We start from the raw sequence: 629 nt of genomic DNA on the forward strand, positions 1-629 counted from the left end.
TGACAAAAGACAGGTAGAAAAGCAGAAGAAAGAAAAGAAGAAAACTAGCTTTCTGGAGCTTAAATAAATCTGGATGTATTCCTACAGCGCAACTGAGTCCGGTGTATTTGACGTCCCACCAAAGGTTTGTGTCCCCTTTGACAGCATCGGGTTGCAGGGAAGCAGCCGTCCAGCCAGGACATCTCCTAGTGCTTGTGTAGGGTGGGGGCTCTTCAAGTTCTGGCCATGGAATGTGGGCAGAAGTGTTAGATATCACTTCTGGATGTGGCTCTCTGTAAAACAAACTTCTCACCCTTCTCCACATTCTTTCCCCCTCTGCTGGCTGGAGAATGTCACCCAGGGTGACTTTAGAAGCCACCAAGTATATGGAAGTCACATGTTGAAGGTGGGAGGGCCTTGGTCCCCCTGGACTCCTGAATCGGTGCTAGGAGCAGAGCCCCTCCCTCCCCCCATTCCCCACTCGATCACCAACTGGATTAAGGTAAATGAGAAGTAAATTTCAATTATGTGAAGCCATTGAGATCTGAAAGCTCATCTGTTATATTACCTTATAAATAGAGCAGTTGTTAGAAATAAGGAGGTCAATCTACATACACTGATACGGGAAGCTATTCAGGATAAATAAAGTA

The sequence above is a fragment of the Propithecus coquereli genome, unplaced genomic scaffold, assembly GCF_000956105.1.
Source record: "Propithecus coquereli isolate 6110/MARCELLA unplaced genomic scaffold, Pcoq_1.0 Scaffold172, whole genome shotgun sequence".
NCBI lineage: Eukaryota > Metazoa > Chordata > Mammalia > Primates > Indriidae > Propithecus > Propithecus coquereli.